This window comes from Nycticebus coucang, chromosome 11 (genome assembly GCF_027406575.1).
Source record: "Nycticebus coucang isolate mNycCou1 chromosome 11, mNycCou1.pri, whole genome shotgun sequence".
NCBI classification, from domain to species: Eukaryota; Metazoa; Chordata; class Mammalia; order Primates; family Lorisidae; genus Nycticebus; species Nycticebus coucang.
This window is the reverse complement of record NC_069790.1, coordinates 53,759,549-53,784,971: the sequence shown is the minus strand read 5'-3', so window position 1 is coordinate 53,784,971 and position 25,423 is coordinate 53,759,549. Positions and strand designations below refer to the sequence as shown.

Here is a 25,423-nt window from a genome sequence, read left to right as displayed (position 1 = left end):
CCTTTGTTAGCTTTTTTTTTTTCCTTTGAAATTATGTGATGGAAGGAGCACCCCACACACATCTTGATGAAGTATGTGTGCAGCCTGTGAGAGAGGAAGCACAGCCTCCAGCCCTGGGCTGAGCTCTTCCCTGGTCCCTCGGGGCACTGAGCCACAGACCTGCAGGGTCTGAACAGCCAGCTGGGGAAGGCAAAGGACAGCAGTGCCAGCTCCAGGAGCCCCCAGCTGTGCTCAGGAAAGCTGGTCTCCAATGTTGGCAGAAAGGCTGGTCACCTTCCCTTGCTGTCGGACAAGTGACTAAGCCCCACCTGCCCAGTGGAGGTGCCATCTCAGGCCCAGTCATCCAGGTCCACTTCAGGGATCAGGTTCTCACCAGTAGCAGAAGGAGCTGAACTCCGGGCAGGGAAAGGCGGCATTCGGTTCCTTGCTGAGAAGTGGGAAAACGTGCTCCACAAGCTAACTCAGCCGGTGGTAAGATGACTCGTTTCCTTTCGTCCTTTCTTGTATTAATTCACCCTTGGAGTTCACAGTGAATATTCTACAGTCTGGAACTCCAACTTGTGTGTAAGCATAGACATCATTTGGATGGTTTCCAAAGGCAGCATAGAACGGCTGCTTGGATGGAGGAAACAGATTCTTAATATCATTTAGACAGTCAGTTTTGAATTTCTCTGGTTTCTTTTCTATCAGTTCACTGTGGAAGGTGGAGAACAAGCTGATGGGGGACAGCATCAGAGGGCCATGGGGCAAGATTGTGCCCTTGTCATTGACCCAGTGCAGATAGCCACGGGTCATGTCGGCCATGCCCATGGCATGGGCTGAACAGTACAGAAACTTGTAGCCATTCTCACTGATGGACTGGTAGACCTTTGCTATGCCCTGATGAGTCCAGTCTTTACCCAGCTGTAGGAGAATCTGTCCCAAAGCATCGGACGTGGTTATTATTCCATCGATATCAGAAGTGATGATCTTGTCATTCCAGTTCCAAAGGTAAATGGTCCCTGAACCGCGGTAGGTCCCTTGATACTGGGTTGTGATACTAAACACAATATCATCTGGGCCATCATGGAGCTTCAGTTTTGCGATCTGGTCTGAGGAGAGCCGGAGGGACTTATACAAAGTTGTGCTGCTGTGGCTCAAGGGCTCCATGGCGATGGGGTCCACTTTGATGGAGTGTTCAAGCTCTTGCGACCCCTCAGCACTCGAGGAATCATCCTCAGCCAGCCTGGCACTTGCTGGGTCCTTTGCACTTGACGGCAGGTCACGGATTGGAGGCACCTCACATTTTCCCTCCTTGGCTTCTGGCAGCTGTTTGGTCGTGCTTTCTCTCTTACGCCAAAACCACCAGTGGCCGGATTTCTTTGGCATCTTTTCTTTAATCCAGGACACGACTGAGGCCTTAGCCAGACTCTTCTGAAACACCTGTGAGCTGAGGGTCATGGGAGCAGCCAATGGCCAGTTATAGTGACGTTTATATATCCGTATGACAAGGTTAGGATTGTCTATGAGTCCAGGGTTTTTACAAATTCATGGTAAGTAATGATATGTTTCATGAATTTTTCTTTAGAAATGTCTCCACTCTCACTGAGACCCCCGCACAGAGAGAGGGTGACATCTGGCAAGTCCATGGCAGAATCTGAGAGGCACTCAGTGCCACTATCAGCACCTTTACCTCCCATGGACTGTGGCGACTGGGAGCCAGAGAGCGTGTCAGACTCGGGCCACTGCCTGGAGCCGGGATCTGATTCACTTTTAGGGAAATAGAGAGCTGCAACTTCAGGTTCTAGCGCCATTAGGTCATCAAGGTTAATATCATCAGGTCCCTGCTGCTGGCTTCTCTTGTGGATACCTTGCTTCTTTGATGGTGAGTCTACTTTAGCTGCTGGTTGGGATTCCGAGGCAGCCTCTGCTGAGGCTGGGCTGGGAAGTTGGTCCACATCTAACATAGATGGAACCTGGGGAATCTCCGGAGGCTGGAGGAGCTCTGCGGTGGGAGATGTGTCACTCAACTGCTTTCACAGGGCTCTGGGCTTGGGTTTCACAATAGGACAGTGTCTTTGATGGAAGCATCCTTCTCAACTTCACTTACGAGGTTGTCCTCACTGGAAGTTACCCGAAAATGGGTATCTTCTGGTGTAATTGTAGCCATCCTGGGATGATAGTCAGCTCTTTCTCTTTTGCTGACCTGGGTGGATTCTGGAAATCCTCCCCACATCCACTCCATGTGAGACTCTGATCTGAGCAGGCTCTCAGTGGGTTTCACCTCCAGCTCTGAATCACTCTTAGGACATGCTGCCTGGGAATAGGTGTTCTCTAAAGGGGACCAGTCTCCATCAGATACGGGGTAGCGATCTCCAGCATGAAAGAGCAGAGGCTCCTTGTATTCTTCTTCCTTGAAGGAAGCATCTGAAGATCCTCTTGCTGACCCAGAGCCCTTGTCGTCTTCAGAGCTCCCGCCCCCAGCACACGTGTCTTCCGCAGCGGGAGAAGCAGCCTGCTCTTCCTTCTTCCTGTCCCGTTTGCATTTCTTTCTCCTTCGTTTTTTCTTTTTCACAGAACTCGGGGTGAAAACTGTCTGTTTCCAAGGTGTGTGAGCTGTCTGGACTCTGGGATTGTTCATCTCCACTTGATTTCATCAAAGGGGTGTCAATATCTTTAAAGAATTGATCTTCGGTTGGAATTGGTGAGGTGGCGAGCTAAGCAGGAAGCTTTTCATATTCCTCTTCAGTCTCCTCCACAAAGAAAGCTTCTCCATTGTCACCCAACTTCATGTGAAGATCCACTGCATTGCCCCGGATTTCTGAATCAATCACTTTCTCTTTGGGTCTCAGGACTCCCGGCTTCCCAAACCGAACGTGGAAAGGTGAACACTGACAGGTGCCGTCCTGCTGCTGCCCCATGATGACGTCCAGACCCCAGAGAGGATGGGCTGGTGAATGCCCTTGTAGAGTTCCTTCACGGTGACAATCACCCGCCCCGCCAGCTGTCCCACATAATTCACAGTTTGAGACTGCAGAGTCTCCACTCCTGGCCAGTAGGACCACAGTGGGGAGGACCCACTGCGAGGGTGGGCGGCCAAGGGGACATGGCCATCCAGGGTCGCGCGCAGGGACCGGGCTCCCACCACCACCAGCAGTGTCTCAGGAGCCAACCGGGCCACCACCGAGCAGAGTGGCCCTCATAAATGGGATCCAGCGGGGGCAGCAGAGGCTGAGCAGCAGGCACCTGGCCATATTAGTGTGTTTTATAAGGCTATGGAAGCTATTCAGGTAAAACCACTGAACTTTTCCAAATTAACACAGGTGGTTCAGGGAAAGGAGGAAAGCCCAGCAATATGTAGACAAAGAATCACTGAAGCTGTCAGAAAGTGTACAACATGGGCCCAGTTCAGCCAAGGCAGAAATAGTGATTGATACACGATTGACACCTCTGACTGTGATAACCCATAGGAAATTCCTAAAGATGGCCTTGGGCCCCCAGACATGCCCCAGCTACTGTCAGTGGCCTCCACTGTCCCCCAAAAGGAGGATATGTAACACAGGGGAGCGCCAAAGGCCAGATTATTGGGGGTGGTTTTTGTAGCAATGTCCTTGCCAGACACTCACTCCAAGGTGCCCTGGGGATGGTGGAAAGACCTGCCACCCCCCAGGGAAACTTGGACTCTTTTAGAGAGACTGTCATGCCAGCCCCAGAAGGACCAAAGGTGAAGAGGGAAAAGCCATGAAACACTGATGGCCCTGTCCCAAATGGGGACATCTTGGTTATTGGGCATGGAGTGTCCCTGGATCACAGAGAGGCTGAGGGGATGTCCAGACCCTGGTGACCATGGTCATAAATGACCGGGCCCTAAGTGGCAGGATTTCACACTGGCTTCCACTCATCCCCTCCAAATCACACATGAAGAACCCTAGACAACCCTGGATATGGATGTTAAGCAAGTTTTTTTCTAATTGATTTGGGAGCCACCTATTTCATCATAAAAACTTTTGGTGACCCTTGTCATCCTCTTGTGTAGCTGTGGCATTGATGGGTGCCCACCAGGAGTACCCCACATACATTATTATGTAGTTGAAAAGGAATATTAGGCGCCAATTTCTGCTTATTCCAGACATTCCAATGCCATTGTTGAAAAGAGTCTTAGTCAAATTGGGCCTTAAATGCAATAGCAACACCTGACTATTGTGAGCAGCCCTTGAGACAGCTGTAACAGGGAACAACAATGACCTGCAGGCCTGGAGGTCCTGGACCCTGGAACTTGGGCAGGGGGAAGCCAGGGAAGTCTGAGCAGGTTCCTCCAGTACAGGGGACTCTCAAATCAGTCCACCTTTTTCTGTTTGTGGAAGGAGGCTTGGCAGCCTTGTCTTTATGGCGTCCTGATTCCCCATTTCAGTGTGTTCAATTCCTAAAGTGGCAGGACCTCTGTCTCTCTCCTCCCTTCCCTACCCATGCGTGTTTATCAACCACGGGTTATAAGAATATAGAGCTTGAGCCCACAGATAACCCCAAGTGGAAGGTAAATTACAAGCCTCTGTGGATTCCACAACTTCTCTGGTTGAGTTCGGCTCACTCTTTCTCTGGTGCTTCCCAGCTGCCCTATCCACTAACTGAAAAAGGTGTCCTCTGGATTTTGCGACATTTCTATCACTGTGTTGGATCTGTCCTGGGCAAGCCTCTGTGTTTCTTTTCCAACCGTACTAATTCTGACTTGGCTGGGTTTGACCATTATTACTTTGCTCACTGAGAGGCAGGAGGGAAGGTGGAAACATAGTAGTTCTCAGTTAGGTTTGGGGGCTTCCCTACCCCAATGTCTGTGAAAATGTCAGTTCAAGATGGTACAGGGGACCATCGCAGGGGACTCCCCACTAGACTGCCTCCTCAGCAACTGGAATGGCTGGAAGGGTTGGGAAACAAGGGCTCATTTGTATGTCTCCTGACTGGAAGTTGGGGTAAAGACTGGATCTGTCTTGGTGTGATCTGTGAGCACTAGGACTATTTCTGGTATCGTTGGTTGGGTGAGAGCAGCCAGGTCATCTGAGTTGTATGTATTGACAAAGATGCTCAGGTGTTGAATTTCGTAGGTCTTCCTAGTGAATCCTGATTTCTTAGGTCACAGAATAATAAATTGGATACATATAAATAAAAGAGATGCAATGTCTGCACATTTCTCTAGACACTGCTAGTAAGGGGCGTATGGTATGCATGCTATCCTAGGAAAACACAGAGGGGGCCCTTCTCCTAACTGTCTGTCTGGCCACTTGAAATAGCTTCTATTGCATGAAGACACTAAAACAACCTGAAAACAAACCAGGCCCAGCTGTAACAAATCTCCATCCTGGACACATCCCGATTCAAGTGATCCATAAGGATGCAGATTCCAAACCTGCTTCCCAGAAGCCCCCACCTCCCGCTGAGAAGGTGGAAGTAAAGCTTCCTTCTGTTCCAGTGGCTTGTGCTCTTCCTAGCCCTGGCCGTTCTGCTGTCCCCTCTTCCCCCAAGAATGTGGTTGCAGAAGAGAGCTAAAGGAAGATAGCTGACACCCACGGCTAACATGGGGTGCCCATGCGGCGAGGGCCCCAAACAACAAGCAAATTCTGAAACAAGCAAATTTCCTGCCCCTGCAGAAGCTACAGCCTCAAAACCAGCAGAAGCTGAGGCCCTCCCGAAACATCCAGGTGTGCTGAAAGTAGAAGCCGTCCCGGAGAAGGTGCAAGGGCTAGAGCAGGCGGTAGACAACTTTGAAGGCAAGAAGACTGACAAAAAGACCTGACGATCAAAGAGTATCTGACCAAAGAGCTGCTGGCCCTGGATTCTGTGGACCGGAAAGATGAGCTGATGTGCGTCAAGCCAAGGAGAGATGGTGTCAGGAAGGTTCAGACCATCTTGGAAAAACTCGAACAGAAAGCAACTGATGTCCCAGGTCAAGTTCAGGTTTATGAACTCTAGCCCAGCAACCTTGAAACCGATCAGCCACTGCAGGCAATCATAGAGATGGCAGCAGACAAGAGGGAGAAAAGTGCTGGGAATGGAGAAGGTGCCCAGATGGAAACCCCACAGCCAGAAGCCAAAGAAGCAGCAACTTCAAACTCCAGCAGCACGACAGACACAGCTGGTGAGGCAGCAGCACCATAGTCTCTGCCCAGTGCCAATCAGACTCAGAGGCTTAGAACTGATGTGTGCTTTAGGGAGTCAGTTGCATGCATTTCAGGGACGTTAAGTTGGTTGGTTTCTATTATTTGTAGCTTGGTACATAGTAACTTGGGTGGAGCCAAAACACTAATAAAAGGGCTAAAAGGAAAATGATGCTTTTCTTCCATATTATTCTGTACAAATAAAGAATTTTCTTGTTTCAGAAATTAAACCCCATTGCTTGTTTTGGAGCCCTGTCTGCATGGGCACCCCATGTTAGCTGTGGGTGTGAGCTATCTTCCTTTAGCTCTGGACTGGAGGAGTTTTTGGATGGGGTACATGGGGAGTTGATTTCCCACCACATGAAAATGAAACTTACTTTTCAGAAATGTTGCCATTTAATGAGATGATTTCCTTCCTCTCAGAATTAGAATACCTAACTTTAGATAGAGTACAATGTGTAAGGAGCCATAGGAATATCTGTATGTTGGATGATTTTAATGCTACATTTAGAAAAAGGAAAATGAAGTAATACTATAACTTAAAAAACATGCTCAAAACATTCCCTTTTCATCTACTATTTCACTTAACAAACTTGTAACGAAAGGTTTGTGTAAATTATGCATTGAATGCCCATCTTTAGAAGTAAAAAGAAGGCCTTAAAAAGACCAGGTCTGTTTCATTCACCGCTGTGTTCCTAGGATTCCAAATATCTGAGTCCAAGCATATAATGGGTGCTCAATAAATATTTGTGGAACACAAGAATTTATCAACCACAGGTTACAGGAATATACATAGAGCTTGATTCCACAGATAACCCCAAATAATTTCAAGTTGATGCATTTCCCCAAGCAGTTTATTTGATAGGTAGATCCTTTGTAATATCAAAATCTTGCCCTCAGCTCATTAGCCTTATTTGTGCTAAGTCAGCATATTAGGTTGAAAGAACTCAGTTCAGGGAAGACAGAAGTGATTAGCATTATCTTCATTTCTAAACAAAGCAAAGGGTCATACACAGGCTTCCAAAGCATCCTTGATTTCTATTAGCAAATGTGTTTTTATGGAGGCTAACATCTCCTGGGCCTACGCTAATATTTAAGCTATTTTATTACAAGTACCTATCTCTGTAAAGGACAATTCAGAATGTCCTTTCTTAGGATTTTCACCACAGTTTAAAGTTACTGGTGATGAAAAGTCTGGAACTCTGGAAGCACGTGGTTCTGCATATGGGGTGAAGCAGGGAGGAGGATGTCTTGTGAAAAAGGCATGAAACGTGCCCTTAGTGAGGGAATATGGGTGTAATACTATGTAAGTTAGACATTGTTTCAAAGTTGATACAGTGTATGGATTTAAAAAAAAAAGATATAAAGAGGTCACCGGAAAAAAAAAAAAAAAGAGTATCCATGTGGAAATGTGTGTTTTTTTTTTAAAGAAAGTACTAAACACAGAGGAATGGTTTGGGGGGGGAACGAAAGGCCAACACCTGGCTCAGTCCTCTTAGAGGGACCCACCCGTGCTACTGTTATGAAAAGGAGAGAAGATCACAGAGGAAAGTGTCAGTGGCACACTATTCAGTCAGAAAACACAGCAGGACAAGTGGACCCCTAGGGCACCTTGGGGACTCCAGCCAGGTCACTGACTCCCTTCAGTGTGGGGAGGCCATGCAAGGTGAGATTGCTGTGTTGCTGTTGGGTGACCTTGGTAGTTCCCTCATGGCCCCTTTCCACTGAGTGTTTCTCATTAACTCTAAAGACTACTGTGTTCTAGGCTGTCTACACCGGGGTGCACAGACCCAGCTGTGCAGGGAGGACCCCAAACAGCAAAATACTCAGGACTCAGCCTTCTGGAGTGAGATGTATTTATATGGATCGGGAAGAAGCAGGAGATGACTAAGCACCCTCTTGCCCCACCACCCACAACCATGGAAGAAAAGGCAGAGAAGGGCAGTGAGGAGACAAGTGCCCAGGAGTCACATTCCGAGCTCAATGGTTGTTCCAGCTGGTCGGGGGGTGGGAGTGGGGGAGTCCAGGCCATGCTTCAGCTGGCTCCACTGTGGCCAGGAGGTCTCTGCAGGCTGCAGGCTGCTCGTCCGGCTCCCCATCCCGCTGGGAGTCCTGGCCTGGCCGACCTCCCACACCGTGTTTCAGGATCCCGGGAGCTCAGGGCCTTCTTGTCCTCCAAGGATCATTTGAAGTGGACTCTCAGGTCTTATGAAATGTGCCCTACATTCTCCTTAACCTGGTCACCCTGCTGTGCAACGGATGTCACGGTTTCTTCATCCTGTCTGAAACGTTCAAACACCCCCCACACACATACCCCAATCCCTCCCTGTACCTCCCACCCCCGTGTCACAAACGTTCTATGAGGTCAGCTTTTCAGTGGCAACACATCAGTGACAGCATGCTGCATCTGCCTGTGGGGATGAGGGTGTTAGCTTCCCACACACACTTGAACTTCACCTTGTTCCCCATACATGTACACACAGTAAAAGTTACAATTTCAATCTCTTTATTGAAAATCCAATAAGAATTGAAGGGGGGAAGTGGGACTTGGACGCCCCACACTCGCCCTCTGGTCTCGGCCTCAAGTCCGCTGGCTGGTCCCAGGCACCACCTTGTTCCTGCGGTGTTTCTTTTGGGCTGGTGGGAGGCAGAACATTTTGCGAAAAAAGTTCAGAATTCTCCTAGCGCAGCCCCGCCGGCCCTGGCCCGCTTCAGTGGGTTCGTCCTCCACTACCTGCCCAGCTGGAAGGGAATAGTTCTCTCGGGGACTTCCCTCAGCTCCTGTGTTTCCAGCCAGGCCTCCCCTCAGGTGGCTGGTGCTGGAGGTAGAGGACACGGGGCCAGGCTGGGGGGTGCTACTAGGACTGGGAATTAGTGGGGAGGAGGTCTCTGATGGAGTGTCCCCCTCCAGTGAGGTGGCAGCCTCCAGTGGGGTGGCAACCTCCAATGGGGTGGTTGTCTCCAGGGGGGTGGTGGTCTCTGGTGGGATGGCAGCCTCTGGTGGAGTGGCGGCCTCCTGTGGGGTGGTGGCCACCGATGGGATGGAGGCCTCCGGTGGTGTGGCGGTCTCCTGTGAGGTGGGGGCCTCCTGTGGGGTGGTGGCCACCAATGAGATGGGGGCCTCTGGTGGGGTGGAGGCCTCCGGTGGTGGTGTGGTCTCCTGTGAGGTGGTGGCCACCGATGGGATGGAGGCCTCCAGTGGTGTAGCGGTCTCCTGTGAAGTGGTGGCCTCCTGTGGGGTGATGGCCACCAATGAGATGGGGGCCTCTGGTGGGGTGGAGGCCTCCGGTGGGGTGGTGGCCTCCTGTGGGGTGGTGGCCTGCTGTGGAGTGGCGGCCACCCATGAGATGGTGGCCACCTGTGGGGTGGTGGCCACTGATGAAATGGAGGCCTCAGGTGGGATGTCATTCTCCTGTGAGGTGGTGGCCACCAATGAGATGGGGGCCTCTGGTTGGGTAGAGGCGTCCTGTGGGGTGGTGGCCTCCTGTGGAGTGGTGGCCACTGATGAGATGATGGTGGCCTCCTGTGGGGTGGTGGCCACTGATGAAATGGAGGCCTCAGGTGGGGTGTCGGTCTCCTGTGAGGTCGTGGCCACCAATGGGATGGAGGCCTCCGGTGGTGTGGTGGTCTCTTGTGAGGTGGTGGCCACCGATGGGATGGAGGCCTCTGGTGGTGTGGCGGTCTCCTGTGAGGTGGTGGGTACCGATGGGATGGAGGCCTCTGGTGGTGTGGCGGTCTCCTGTGAGGTTGTGGCCACGGATGGGATGGAGGCCTCCGGTGGGGTGGAAGCCTCCAGTGGGGTGGCCGCCTCTGGTGAGGTGGCAGTCTCCTGTGAGGTGGTGGCCACCGATGGGATGGAGGCCTCCAGTGGGGTGGTGGCCTCCGGTGTGGTGGCGGTCTCCAGTGGGGTGAAGTCCTCCAGTGGGGTGAAGGCCTCCAGTGGGGTGAAGGCCTCCAGTTGGGTGGCAGCCTCTGGTGTCATGTCTGTCACTGCCTTGTGTGACCTCATGCTGTCTTGGGGAGACTGGAGCCAGGGGTCGTCCATCATCTGGCGGAGGGTGGGTCTCTTGCTGGGGTCGAGGGTTAGGATCTTGTGGATAAACGATTTTAATTTGGGGGTAATGAAAGCAGGTGTTCTATAGGTGCCTCTTAAGATGGACGTTTGCAGTTCATCGAGGTCCCGTCCTTTAAACGGGAAGAGCCCGGATGCCATCGAATAGAGGATGACCCCAAGGCTCCAGATTTCTGCCTCTGGTGCCTTGTAGTTCGGGCCCAGGAAAACTTCAGGGGCCAAATACATGGGGGTCCCACAGAAGTCGGTGAAGGTCTTACCTTCGCTGAAGGTTGCAGCACTGCCGAAGTCAGCGAGTTTGACGTTGTTTTCGGAATCCAATAATACGTTCTCAAGCTTCAGGTCCCTGTGCACGATGCCCTCTTGGTGAAGGTACTCCATGGCTTGCAGTAGCTGCAAGAATATGGCTCGGGCCTCCCCCTCCTCCATCTGACCAGATGTCATTACTCTGTCACAGAGGTCACCACCACCTGCATGTTCTATTATGAGGTAGATATTTTCCTTACCCTCTCTGACCTCCAGCAGTTTGAGGATGTGGGGATGGTCCAGTCTCTGCATGATCTCAATCTCTGAAGACACAGACATGAGGCCCTCGATAAAGCGTTTGTTGAGGATCTTCACCGCCACCTCAGTGCCAGTTCCACGGTGCCGGGCCAGCTTCACCTCAGCGAAGCCGCCCTGGCCAAGGGTCCTTAAGAACTCGTAGTCCTGGAGGACCTCCTTGTCCAGAGACACGGAGGACGCCCCAGGCTCCATGGGGAGCCTGACTACGCTACCACTACGCTATATAAGCTACACTAAATAACTAATGAAGAACTATACTCACTATGCTAAAAACACTAACAAACTATACTAACTGGGGCACTAAATAGGCTAACACTAGTAATGAAAGCTAACTAGGATAAAAATAATATGTGAACTTACACTAACAAAACAAATAACACTACGCTAAGAATACTACGTACACTATGCTAAACTACTCACTGGGATAACTGCAAGAACTACGATCAGGGAAACACGCTATCTGGAGGTCAAGTCCACAGGTCACCGAAAGAAGCTTCCTGGGCTGTAAAGACCAAAGACCCAAGCCCAGACAGGGGCTTATATAGGTTTCAGCCTCAATGGCTCTCTATGAGGTCAGAGGCAGGGGGACATGGACCAATCAGGCCTGGGGATAACACAGGGTAGGGGTTTTTTTGCCTGATATGGGCGCAAAAGCATTTTCCTCTTCAAAGAGAAACTAGTGCTTCTTGTTTACATGGGTTATAGAGATTGATATTTCATTTATTAGAAATGAAAACCTGTACCACATTTCCATGGCCTTCTCATTTATAGTTTGAAAACCTATAATAACTTTAGGTTTTTAGAGACTTTATCGTGTCTATATGGGAGGTATTCAATTTCTATTTCTTTAAATTTGAATTAGTGTTGGAAGGATGCTACAAATAGCTGCCATCATGATACTATACAGAAATATTCCGGGGTGTGTGATGCACAACAAGGTCCCTTATTAACATCTAGTGAGCTCCTAGGAAGATGAGTCTCATCATCATTTTTAAACATGATTGACATAAGTTTTGTCATCAAAATCCTTGGAGTTGGGATATCAATGGGTTGAAATATTCAAAGTTATGGGGGGGAAAAAAGGTCTGTCTACCAAGAGTCCAACATCCGAGAAACTGTGTTTCATAAATGAGGAAGAAATTAAGACATTTGTCAGCTATCCAAAAGGTCAGCACCAGCACCCCTGCCCTACAAAGGAAGGAGTCCTTCTTTTGAAAAGAAAGGACACTAGACAGGAACTCAAAGCTTGATGAAGAAATAAAGATGTCTGGTAAAGGCAAATACATGGACAGTGATAAAGCCTAGTACTATTTGTGTCTTGTGCTTGATTTGAGGCTATTATGAGTGGATGTTTTGGACACATGTATTGTGGAGACACCAATAACTGAAAGAACAATTAGATAGAAAGAAAGAAAAGGTACTTGAATTGAAAAAGAAGGTGTAAAGTGATCAGTTTGCAAATGTCATGATCTCATACGTAGAAAACACTGAAGAGTCCCTAAAAGTACTATAAAAACAAAAGCAAAGTTAGGAAAGGTTCAGGTATATGGAATCTCAAGTGACCCCAAAGAAAACAATCTTGAAAAATACAAAGTTGGAGGTCTTATACTTTCTGTTTTAAGAGCTCATTACAAGCTCCTGAGTTCAAAACAGGGTGGTCCTGGCATGGGAAGACTTAGAGAGCAATGGGAGAGAACACTGAGCCCAGAAATCAACCTGCTCCTGGATGGTTAAATGATTTTACAAGGGTGCCATGTGCACCCAGTGGGGAAGGGACAGTCTTAAGTGAATGGGACTGGGATGACTGGACATCCACAAATGGAGGGCTAAAGATGGATCGTGATCTGAAACCATACACAGGACTTAACTCATAGTGAATTGAGGAATTAAATGTTAAGGGCTATAACTATGAACCTCCCAGAAGAAAACATAGGAGGAAAGCTTGAGGGCAATGGATCTGGCATTGACATTTGGCCTATAATACCAAAAGCACAGGTTACATATTGACACTAGGTAAACAGGACCTCATCAAAAGGTAAATGTTGGACCGGGTGCAGAGGCTCACCCCTCTAATTCTGGCACTTTGGGAGGCTGAGGTAGGTGAATTGCTTGAGCACAGGAGTTCAAGCCCAGGCTAAGTAAAGGACCCTGTCTCTAAAAGTAGCTGGAGATTGTGGCTCTTGCCTGTAGTCCCAGCTACTTGGGAACTGAGGGGAGAGGGTCACTTGAGCCCATAAGTTAGAGGTTGCTGTGAGCTGTGGATGCCATGTCCCTCTACCCAGGGTGACAAAGTGAGACTGTGTCTGAAAGTGAAAAAGAAGAAAAAGAATCTAAAATCCCTGAGTATCAAAGGGTGCAAGAGATCAAAGACAACCTATGACATGGGAGAAAATACCTGCACTTCCTGTACCTGATTAGGGGTTCACGTCTGGAATTTGTAGAGAACGCCAATACATTGACAACAATAAAGCAAATAACCCGATTAAACAACAGCCAAATGACCTGAAGAGATATTTCTCCAGCGGTGATATGCATATGCCCAATAAGCTCATGCAAAGATGCTCAACAGCGCTCATCATCAGAGCACTACAGAGCTAAACCTCAAGGAAAACTCACTTTACACTCCTTAGGATGGCACACCCGTTTCATTTATTAGCTCAGAAATCCTTAACACATAACCACAGCATGGTGGATCCTCAAAAAGTTAAACAGGATTCCATGTGAAAGCACAGTCTCAAAGTTGTATTAGTCCCCCCATGTTCCTAGCAGTGTTATTCACAATCGCTGAAATGTGGAAGCACCCCAAGTGTTCATCAAAGATGAGCGGATAAAGCAAATGTTGTCCTATACACAATGGAATGTTATTCAACCTTACCAGGGAGGGAGATTCTGACACATGCTACCACGTGGATGTACCTCAGGAACATTGCTAAGCCAATCTCAAAGGTACAGATTGTGTAATTGCTCTTATATGAGGTGTCCGGAGTAGTCAATTTTATGGACACAGGGTGTAGAAAGGTGGTTGTGAGGGGACGAGGGGTGGAAATTGGGAATTGGGGCGTTTATGTTTATTGAGGACAGTTTCAGTTTCACAAAATGAATCGTGTAGATCAATGGTGGTGACGGTTGCCCAACAGTGTGAATGTACGTCACACCACTGAACTGTACACGTAAAAGGTGTTATTTTATCAGAATCAAAATGAATAAGGTCGATGGAAAATATTGATGGAAATGAATAAGGCTGATGGAAGATATTGATGATGGATAACAAAGGCAGGGATGTAGGGCAACTTTTGGTAGTAGTTTCCATTGATGGAGCCACTTTGAGAAAGTTATTTGTCAATAGCAGTGTGTGCCCCATGGCCTAGGCATTTCACTTTTTAGGACACACCCAAGAGAAACACTTAAGGGTGCCCCCAGAAGTGTAGGTGCCCAGATGCTCTTTGTAGCCCTATGGATCAGAGCCCCAGATGGGAAGGAACGGAAATGTGCACAGTACTATGGGTCAGTCTATTGTCCTGTATCCACACAATGGCGTAATATATGGAAATGTATATGGGGACTAGCAATGTGACAGACGAGGAAGCTTGGGAACGAGATGGAGCCGAGGAAGCCACATATGGAAGAGTTTAGCTGTAGCATCAAGCAAAATTAGGCTTGTGTTGGTAGAAGTCAGGGTAGGGGTTTCCTTTGGGGGAGAGGCTAGACATCAGATGAGTCTTCAGGGGACTTTGGGGTGCTGAGAATCTGTTTGTGATCTGGGTGATGGGACACAGGGTGTGTTTAATATGTGGCAAAAAAATGGAAGTTGTATATTCATGTGAAGTATAGTTACATTCAAAATTTGTAAGTGAAAATCATCAGACTGCCTATCAAGTGTGGGATGAAAGAGGGACCCTCAGCTTGTCGTGCCTTGTTCACAAAGGACAAGTTCACTATGACCAGGTGCTTCTCCCTTGATGCAGGGAGGCTGCCACCGGGCTCTAAGCATTCCACTGCAGTGGCCTCAGGGTGAGAGCTGAGGCCCAGGGATCCAACATGTTTCCGGTGAGCTACAGCACAGCCATGGCCACCTGAGTGCCGGGATCACCATAGCTGCCTATCTGGCCCTCAAGGTGAGCCGGGGGCCTGGCCCTTCCCACCCACCCTGCCCACTCCTTCCCTGATGTGAATTATTCATTTGCTCTTCCATGCCTCCCTCTTCCTGTGACTTTCTGGCTGAAAACAGGAACTGATGTAAAGGAGCAGAGTTCTCCCTCAGGGGACAATAGGTGCTGACATCCACGTGTTCATATAGGACAGACCGTGCTTGGCAGGCTTGGCAGGGCTCTAACCTGCCAGGCTGTCTTGACCAAGGCAGGAGTGTGGGCTTTAAGGGCTTTGAAATGTTCCTGGCAGGGGTCAGGACAGAGGGCCCCTTCTGGTCCACTATAGTCACCTTCAGAATCCTCACACAGTTCCAGAACTGGACAGTGGCCTTTGGTGTCTTAGATTCTGAGACTTCTATAAACCTGGGTCTGGGAGGATTCTGCCCCTTGCCTGATGTCTGTAAATCCCTCTTTCCATTTGAAGAGGGAGGTGGCCATGGCGTTTGCAGTTTGGAGCACACGGTCTCAGCTCCATACCAGCCCGAGGCTGCATCTAGGTCTGACACGCAGCAGCTCTGTTCTCTGGCTCATTGGACTTCTCTGGGCCTCACAGCTCCCACCCCCCCACCCCCCAACAAAAAAAATGGGGCTGAGACCACAACTGCCTCATAGGCTGTGGTGAGGATTACTGAACTAATACATGGAGTGGGTTTAGAAAGGAGCCGGGGGGGTACTGAGTGCTCAGTGAGGGTCAGTCAGTAACACATGAGCACACAGACCTGGGCCTCCTCCGAAAGGTGGTTTTGGGAGAGTCTCCCCAGGGCTCCCACACAGGAGCTGGTGAATGGGCTTGTTCTTCCTGTGCCTGAACCTTGCCTTGTCCACAAGAGGCCCAGAGGGCTGAGCTGGCGGGAGTTACTGTTCCCAGGGAAGCTCCCAAAGTCCGGGCTGGTCCAGGCAGCCCTCACATTTTCCGTCACCCAGGGTTAGGCAGTGCTGGTCCCCATGGTGTGTGATGTTTGTTTCTCCCTCCGTCCCATTAGAGGCCAGCTCCGTGACCTAGGACCTTTCATCTCTGCCCCTGTATACATGGGCCCAATGCCTCATACAGACCAGAGACCAACCAAGGGTGGTTTTGTTTAGGGTGAATGAGTGAGGCTATGTGTCCAGGGTCACCCGGCAGGGATGAAACCAAGGCCTCCTGATCCCCAGAGCAAACTCAGCAGCCCTTTCAGGTGTCTGCTGAGAGCAGAGGCTCCTCCCTGCCCCTCCTGCCCAGCCATCCAGTTATGCAGCACATGTCTGTGAGACCTCCCTGTCTCTGCTCTAGGCCAGGAGATGTCCCAGAGCTGAAAACACAAAAACCTTTGCCCCATGACCTGACACTCAAGCAGAGACTGGGGGTGGGTGTGGGGGCAGACAAGCCACAAATTTTGATAGAAGTTTCAGCTAGGACAGTAGGCATTTTTGGCAACACCCTGCCACACCTTCAGAGAGATGGAGCTTTTCAGCAGGACCCTGGGGTGGGGGATCTTCAGGGCCCTTTCTGGCTGCTTGGCTGGAGCAGCAGAGGCAGTCAGAGAGCTGACTGTTGCTATCTGGGATGTAAGAGTCAGAAAAAGGTAGATGTGTCCCTTCTCATGGTGGCTTCCTAATTGGACAAATATAAGGATGAATTAAGTCCATTTCCTGGGAACAAAACCCAAAATGACAGGGCCTTAACCAATAGAGAAGTTTCTCTGTCACATGTGATGTTTCATACAGAAGAAGTTTGGCCGCTTTTTATTCATAAGGGATCCAGACTTTTGTCTTTCTGTGATTGTGCTAGTACGTGGCTTACATCCTTTAGGGGCCTCGGGGTCTAAAATGCTTGCCAGAGTTCCAGCTGTCACATCTTATTCCACATAGCCTCAAAGGGAAAGAGCTCACGTTTCAGCTCACCTAGATGTTTGTTATTAGCCTTGCCAGGAGCTTAGAACAATTTCTCTCTACATCTCCCTGAGCAGTAGTTTGCCCATTAACCATACCAAGAGGCAAGAGAAGCTGGAGATGTTTTCCCTGGGCAATGTACTACCCTAAAAATGTGGGGTTCCCTTCCTGAAGGAAGAGGGGAGTGTGGAAACTTGGAGGGCAGCTAACAGCCATTGCTGCCATCTATATTTGCTGGTCCATGTGTCTGTTCCCTCTGCAGCCAGTCCTGACCCCTGCTCATTGTGAGCTCACAGCTCTCCTTCAAGCATGCACAGACATTTGTGAGTTCAGTACTGGAGGCTGAGGCAGGAGAGGCTCCAGTGGCAGGGTGGGTAGCAGATCTGTGTAGAAAACACAGAAACCTTTGTCCCATGGTTTGGCCAAACAAAACCCGACCATTTTGGGTTTTGTTCTCAGGAAGTTGACGTTAACTCTGGGACTCATGCTTCTTTGTTCTGAGGCACTTCCATGAACCCCCTACAACTAAAAGTTGAGTCTGGGCCCTCCCACTCGTCTCTGTTCCTCATGGAACCTTGTTCAGGGCCTGTTATCTTTTGACAGTTCACATGGTTTCTACAGGTTCAGTTTTAAGTGTTATTTCTTTTATTTCTGATTAAAAGGAGAGTACGATTAAGTTACAATGTTTGCATTTGTTAGGGACAGTCCCTGTCATAGTTGTGTCCTACCCCCAGGAGGTGTGCCATGTGCCCTTACCTTGTGCCCATTCACTGAGAACACACCGATCTGCCCCTTTCTCCTCTCTCTTCACCCTAACTTGAGTTTTTCCCTTACTTGGCCATATATTAGTTCATCTACTGCTTCATATTAGTATTGAGCACATTGGGTACTTGTTTTTCCTTTTTTGCCATACTCTACTAAGAAGAATGTATTTCAACTCTATCCAGGTTAATACAAAAGATGTACGTTCTCCATCTTTTTTATGATTGAATAGTATTACATGATACACATATACCAGGCTTCAGTAATCCATTCACGCGTTGATGTGTGATTAGGTTGTTTCTGCATCTTGGCAATTGTAAATATATCCTTATGATAAAATATGTTTTTTTTGTTTCTTTGTTTTGGATAGATGCCTAATAATGGGATTGCAGGATCAAATGAAAGGTCTTGTTTGAGTTCTTTTTTTTCAAATGATTTTTTATGAAACCATAACTTTGTACATGGATGGATTTTTGGGGTTCAGCATACTGATTCGATATACAATGTGAAATGTGTACATGAACTAAGTAACAGCCATCTCAATTATATTCATTTCTTAATAGTTTTGAAATGTACCATTGCATCATGCACATTAGGTGAGGTCCCCCCAAATACCCTCCCTCCTCCCATATCCCTACTCCCCTCCCCTCTCACTCCTCTTCCCTTCTACTTCCTGGACTACAGTTATGTTTTGCCATTTGCATGTGTGTGGAGGTGGTTATATTGTTTTTATAGTAGTATTGAGTACATTGGATACTTTCTTTGCCATTGTTGAGGTACTTTACTAAGAAGAATATGTTACAGCTCCATGCAGGTAAACATAAAAGATGTGGAGTCTCCATCCTTTTTATGGCTCCATAGTATTCCATCGTGTACATATATACCACTGTTTGTTAATCCATTTATGGGTTGATGGGCCCTTGGACTGTATCCATGTCTTGCCTGTTATTAATTATTGGCCTGCATTAAACATTCTGGTGCAAACATCTTCGTTGTAAAATAATTTTTTGTCACCTGAATATATACCTAAGTAGAGGAATTGCAGGATCAAACCGTATGTCTACTTTTAGTTCCTTAAGTATTCTCCAAACTTCTTTGCAAAAAGGTCATATTAGCTTGCATTCTCACCAGCAGTGTAGAAGCATTCCCTTCTCTCTGCATCCATGCCAACATTTGTAATGTGGGCTAATCTTACTAGAGTTAGATTATATCTAACTGGTGGTTTTGATTTGCACTTCTCTGATGATTAAGGATGATGAGCATTTTTTCATGTGTTTGTAGGCCATGCACCTGTGTTCATCAGAGAAGTTTCTGTTCAAGTCTCTTGCCCACATAGAAATAGGGTTATTTATTCTTTCCTTATTGATTAGTTTGAGTTCTCTGTAGATTCTAGTTATCAGACATTTGTTGGAAACATAACCTGCAAAAATCTTCTCCCATTCTGAAGGGTGTCTGTTTGCTTTACTTACTGTGCTCTTGGCTGTACAAAAGCTTTTTATTTTGATCAGATCCCAGTAATGGATTTTTGCTGTTGTTTCAAGTGTCCAGGGGGGTCCTCCTCTTGAAATATTCTCCCAGGGAAATTTCTTGAAGTATTTTCCTTCACTCTCTTCTAGTATTTTTAGAGTTTCATGTCTTAAGTTTAAATCTCTTATCCCGTGAGAATCAATTTTTGTTAATAAAGGTGGGAGTCCAGTTTCAGTCTTCTACAGGTCGCCAGCCAGTTCACCCAGCACCATTGTTAAATAGGGAGTCTTTCCCCCATATTCAATGTGAATATGTTTGATAGGCTTGTAGAAGATCAAATGACGTTAAGTAGCTGCACCCATCTCTTGGTTCTCTATTCTGTTCCATAAATATACCACTCTATTTTTGTGCCAGTTACCAAGCTGTTTTGATCACTACGGATTTATAGTGTAGCCTGAAGTCTGGTAAAGTGATACCTCCTGATTTGTTCTTATTTCTGAGTAATGTATTTGCTATTCGAGTTTTTTTTTCTGATTCAATATAAAATGAAGTACTATTTCTTCAAGTTCTTTAAAGTATGACAATGGTGCTTTAATAGGGATTGCATTAAATCTGTAGATTACTTTGGGTAGCATGGACATTTTAACAATGTTGATTCTACACAGCTATGAGCATGGTATGTTTTTCCATTTGTTAACATCTTCAGCTATTTTCTCAGAGTTTCATAGTTCTCATTATAGAGATCTTTCACATCCTTTATGTAAATTCCCAAATATTTCATCTTCTTTGGCACTATTGTAAAGGGAATAAAGTCCTTGACTACATTTTCAACTTGACTATTGTTGGCATATATAAAAGTTACCGACTTGTCATTACTGATTTTGTATCCTGAGATGGTGCTGCATTTCTAGATCACTTGTGAGAGGTTTGAATTGGAGTCCCGAGGATTTTCCAGGTATAGGATCATATCATCAGTGAAGAGGGAGAGTTTGATCTCCTCTGACCCTATTTGGATACCCTTGATTGCCTTCTCTTGCCTGATTGCGATGGCTAAGACTTCCATTGCTGTGTTGAATAGCAGTGGAGGCAGTGGGCATCCTTGCCTCATTCCTGATATGAATGGAAATGTTTTCAATTTTACACCATTCAATATGATATTGGGTGTGGGTTTGCTGTAGATGGCCTCTATCAGTTTAAGAAATGTCCCTTCTATGCCTATTTTCTTAAGAATTCTGATGATGAAAAATGCCGGATATTATCAAAGACTTTTTTCTGCATCAATTGAGAGAATCATATGGTCTTTGTTTCCTATTTTACGTGATGTGATGTATTATATTTATAGATTTGTGAATGTTGAACCAACCCTGTGACCCTGGAATAAAACCAACTTGATCGTGGTGTATAAATTTTGATGTGTTTTTGAATTCTGTTGACTAAGATCTTATTGAATATTTTTGCATTGATATTCATTAATGAGATTGGCCTATAATTTTCTTTCTTTCTTCAATCCTCTTCTGGTTTGGGTATCAAACCAGGGTGATTTTTGCTTCATGAAATGTTTTGGGAAGTATTCCAACTTTTTCTATGCTTTGGAAAATTTTGTATAATATAGTTACTAGTTCCTCTTGAAAGATTCGATAGAATTCAGATGTGAAGTCCTCTGGCCCTGGACTTTTCCTTTTAGGTAGATTTCATATTGTTAATGTTATTTCAGTGATTAATATAGGTCTATTAAAGCTTTCTAATTCTTTTTGGTTGAGCCAAGCAAGGTGGCGTGCTTCCAGGTATTGGTCCATTTCTTTCAGATTTTCACATTTCTGGGATTAGAGATTTTTATAGTCATCATCGAGGATTTTTTTGAATTTCTGAAGTGTCTGTTGTTATTTCTCCTTCATTGTTTCTGATAGACGATATTAGAGATTTTAATTTTCTATTTCTATTTAGGTTGGACAAAGGTTTATCAATTTTGTTAATCTTTTCAAAACAACAACTTTTTGTTTCATTGATCTTCTGAATGATTCTTTTGTCTTCAATTTCATTTAATTCTGCCCTAATTTTGGTTATTTGTTTTGCTCTGCTTGGGTTGGGGGTTGTAATGGTCTTCCTTTTCCTGTTGTTTGAGATGATCCATTAAGTTGTTGGCTTCATCTCTTCCTGTTTAATTGATGAAGGCTTCCAATGCTATAAATTTCCCTCTTAGGACTGCCTTTGCAATATCCCACAGTTTTCGATAATTTGTGTCTTCCTTATCATTTTGTCCCCAAAACTTGGTGATTTCCTTCCTAATCTCATCTTTGACCCAGCTATCATTCAGCCTAACATTATTTAGCTTTCATGACTTTGTTTGAGTATGAATATTCCTGTTGCTGTTGTGTTCAACTTTTATTCCATGGTGGTCCGAGAAGATACAAGGAATAATTTCCACATTTTTCAATTTTCTGAGGTTGGACTTGTGTCCTAGCACATGATCTATTTAAAGGATAACCCATGAGCTGATGAGAAGAACATACATTCAGTTTTATTAGGGTGAAATTTTCTGTAGAGGTCTGTAACGTCCAATTGTTCTAGGGTCAGTTTTAAGTCTAATATTTCTTTGCTTAATTTCTTCTTGGAGGATCTATCCAAAACTGTCAAAGGTGTGTTAACATCCCCAACTATTTCAGTGCAGGAAGATATCAAGTTTTTCATATCCATTAGGGTCTGCATTATGAAATAAGTAGCATTCTGGTAAGGTGTAATTGTTAATTATGGAAATCTCTTCATGTTGGTTGACTCCCTTGACGAATATGTAGTGATGTTCCTTATCTTTCTTTATCTTTGTTGTTTTAAAGCAATTGCATCTGCTCCTAATATTGCAAGCCCTGCTTTTTTTCTGGTTTGCATTTGCCTGTATTATACAAGTCCATCCCTTCACCCTGAGTCTATTTTTCTCCCTTAAGGTAAGGTAAGATTCTTGTATACAGCATATCTCTGGTCTGAGTTTATGGAACCAGTCAGCCAGCCTGTGTCTCCTTAGAGGACAATTTAAATCATTCACATGTATTGAGAGAATTGATAAGTCTGGCTGTGTTTTGGGTGCCATGATTTTTGGAAGTCCATTTGACATTTTTAATCCTTTCACCACTGTCGAATTATTTTTTTTCCTCTCTTTTATTTTTATTTTGATTATCAGAAAGTTGGGATTTGTTCAAAAATTTCTGGGTGAGTTTACTTTGGAGGTAGAGCTGGTCATTGTAGAGAATGGATGTGAGAATATCCTGGAGAGCTGGTTTAGTTATGGCAAATTTTTTCAACATGTCTATGTCATTAAAGTATTTGATTTCTCCATCACAAATGAAACTCAGTTTAGCTGGATACAGGATTCTGGGCTGGAAGATGTTTGTTTTAGGAGACTGAAGGTCGATGATTACCTTCTTCTAACTTGAAACGTTTTGGCTGAGAGAACTGCAGTGATTTTGATATTTCTCCATTTGTAGGTGATGCTTTACTTATGTCTGTCTGCTTGCATAATTTTCTCCTTTGACTTAACTTTGGCAAAGTTAATTACAATGTGTCTAGGAGATGCTGTATTTGTATTGAGTCTTGCTGGTGTATTGAAATTTTCTGCTATCTGAAGTTCTTTATCTCTTGCAATGCTTGGGAAATTCTCCTCCAAAATCTCTTGGAGTAGAGCATGTGTACCTTTAGGACCATCCTCTTCTCCTTTGGGAATTCATATAAGACAAATGTTTGATCTTTTGCAGTGATCCCACCACAACTCTCTCCAGGATTGATCAGTTTTTGCTACCCATTCATCTGCCTCTTTGGGAATGTTCAAAAGCTTTGTCTTCAGATTCAGAAATCCTTTCTTCTGCCAGGTCAACTCTATTACTGAGGGATTCTACTATATTTTGGAGCTTCTCAACTAACTTTTTCATTTCCGTGAGGTCTGCTATCTCTTTTCTCATTATGTCCATATCTTTGGTGACTTGGGCTTTGAATTCATTTATTTCTTGAGACAACATTACAACTTCTCTTTGAAATTCAATTTCTATCTTTTCTTCCATTCTATTTATCTTATTTGCCATTCATATTCAGAATTCGATTTCTGACATTGCTGCCATTTGTCTATGCATGGCATCTTCAGTTGTATTTCCTTTGTCATTTCTTTGGGGTGTTGATTTACTTTGTTCATTCATTTTGCCAGAGTTCTTCTGTCGAGTCCACACCATGTTTACTTTCCACCGTTTGGTTATTAGAACTGGTAGGGTGAGAAGAATTGGGGTTCTAAGGTAGTAGAGATAGCCCCTTGCCAAAGCACTAGGCTTTGTACTGTGGCTTATCTTCTACAACCTTACAAAGGCCCCTTTCAGAGTTTTGGCCAGAAACTCTGAGGACCTGCTTGGTGAGGTAGCACAAGCAAGCTCTGTTTTGATATCAGCCAACCTCTACCCTATGGTAAGAAATCACAGTATTAGACTTAGATCTCGACTGTGAAGAGATACAAACAGCTGCAGCGCCCAGTCCCCACCCTTCAGTTCTTTTCCACTACAGAAATTTGAAGGTCAACCTCAGAATATCCCTGAGTGGACAGCCCCAGACACGAGTTGCAACCAAATTGTCTCAGGCAGTGCAAACCCTGCCCTACAGAGAGAGATTCAAGGATCTCCAACAGCGCAATTGGAGCCAGAGATCCACACTCCTCCCACCAGACTCAGTCCACATTTTTGTCCGCTTCACTGCTCACAGGCCCTGCTGGAGCCAGGGGCTGTGCCCCTGCCCACTGGTCCCAGTCCATACCCAGGTAGCCTCTGCTTGCCAGACCATGCCCCTACCTGCCAGTCTCAGTCCACTGCCTGGCAAGCCTCTGTTTGCAGGCTCTGTTAGAGTCAGGGCACGGCACTGTACCCACAGGTCTCAGTCCTCACATGGTAAGCCTCTCCTCAGCAGCCCCACAGAAGACAGTGGACCACTCCCTAGCCCTCAGGTCTTGGTTCACACCCAGTAAGCCAATGCTCGAGGGTTCTGTTGGAATTAGAGGACCACGCCCTTGCCCTCAGGTTGCAGTCCATACCTATCAAGCCTCTGCTTGCAGGCCCAGCAGGGTCTGGGGAACAGCCCTGTCTGCCAATCTCAATCCACATGGGGCAACCACTCTCCCGCTGTGGGTGCCATCAGAGCTGGGGGTTCTGCATCCCATCCCACCAGACACAGCAGGAACTGAGGGTCAACACTACCACTGGCCGGGCATAGTCATAACCAGGGGACTGCTCCTCCTCCCACTGAGTGTCTTTTTCTTCCTACACCTTCTTTCTTTCCCGTTAGTCACAGATTCTGTCCTCATGGTTGGCGGTCCACCCTATGCCCAAATCTCTCAGGACAAGACCAAACACTCTGGACTCTGCAGGGGGAAGAACTTCAGACTGCCATGCCAGGGGAAAGGGTGGACTGGGAGTTTGGACTTGTGGGGGAAAATATCTGTTCAATTTTATGCCTGGTGAGGTAGTGGCTAGGTTCATAAGTGGGACCTCCCTGGAGAAAGAGACCTGGAGTTTAGCAGCTCTCTCCAGCGAGGTAAAATGAGAGTTCTTCTTTTCCCTGCTCCTTTGCAGATAGCCTGCGGCAGGCCCCTGCTTAGATTAGGGGTCTCCCATCCTCTTGCATATGGGCTTTGTACCTGTAATGTGATTTCTTGAGTGCTCTTCCTTGGAGTTACAGCTTGCCGTAACTCTTCTTGGTTCAGGTCCCTGTCTTTGGCTTCATACAGTCCAATTCCATCCAGTGTTTCTTCCTCTGCTCAGGAGCCTCTGCTGAGGGTTGCTACCTGTCGACCATCTTCCCAGAATTTGAATAACCCTTCCTTGTTTGAGTTCTTTGATGATTCTTCATACTTATTTCTAAAGAGGCTGTATTAGTTTGCAGTTCCACCAATAGTGTAAAAGTGTTCCCTTCTCTCCGCATCCAGGTCAGCATCCGAAGCTTTGCGACTTTGTGATGTGGACTATTCTCACTGGACACTGACCTGTTAATACCATACACACAAATTAATTCCCAGTGAATTGAAGACTTAAATGATAAGAGTTAACAGTATAAAACTCCTAGGATTAAACTTAAGAGGAAAGCTTTGGGACAACATGGGTCCTGATTCTTCTTGCTGGTGGGGCCTGAAGGATAAAACCAATATTGTGACTCTTGTGTGGAAAAGTGTTGGCTTAAGGGGACAGGGAGAGATCCAAATGCCTCTTTGACTTTGAAAAGTGCTGAGAATTTGAGGCAGTGATCAGGACTGTGGCTGTTGCTTCAGCCCTGAGGAGGTTCAGCCCCATCAGCATAGGATCCCACCCCTTCTCTTTAGCTCCCCTTCTACATTCTAACTTCCCTTCTATATGTCCTCTGCAGGAAGTATCAGCACCCACAGAACAGCCTATGAGGGT

At 46.4% G+C, this 25,423-nt stretch overlaps 2 pseudogenes; one reads left to right on the top strand and one right to left on the bottom strand.

Moving 5' to 3' along the window:
* Positions 1-456: 456 nt before the first annotated feature.
* Positions 457-2,530, bottom strand: LOC128598791 (phosphatidate phosphatase LPIN2-like; annotated as a pseudogene).
* A 2,744-nt stretch (positions 2,531-5,274) lies between these two features.
* On the top strand, positions 5,275-6,259 carry LOC128598316 (BAG family molecular chaperone regulator 3-like; annotated as a pseudogene).
* Positions 6,260-25,423: the final 19,164 nt, after the last annotated feature.